This window comes from Wasmannia auropunctata, unplaced genomic scaffold (genome assembly GCF_000956235.1).
Source record: "Wasmannia auropunctata unplaced genomic scaffold, wasmannia.A_1.0 LD335880.1, whole genome shotgun sequence".
In the NCBI taxonomy this organism is placed as follows: domain Eukaryota; kingdom Metazoa; phylum Arthropoda; class Insecta; order Hymenoptera; family Formicidae; genus Wasmannia; species Wasmannia auropunctata.
The window spans coordinates 162,892-163,215 of record NW_012027010.1 but is presented as its reverse complement, the minus strand read 5'-3'; positions in this window follow the sequence as shown (position 1 = coordinate 163,215).

The following is a 324-nucleotide window of genomic DNA, read 5'->3' as shown; positions in this document are numbered from 1 at the left end:
CCCCCCCCCTTCACTCGCCAATCTCTCGAGCAGAAGTACGCGATCGAGGGGAAGGAGATTGCGCGAGGGTGAATTGAGGAAAGGGTGAGGAAGGAGAAAGGAAAATCCGCGCGATCGATTTTGCGTTCGGCCGATCGATTCCGGGCGGACGGCGAAGGAGGGGCAATCCCCTTAGGTACGCGCGGCCTCTTCCACTAGCTGCGCGCTGCTCCCCTGCCCAACTTGCGTGCCTGAATAACTGTTTTCTTAATAATTAAATGTACATTCGAACATACACAGGAATACTCCACCTTGTATCTCTGTATACCTCGTGAAGGATGCGCG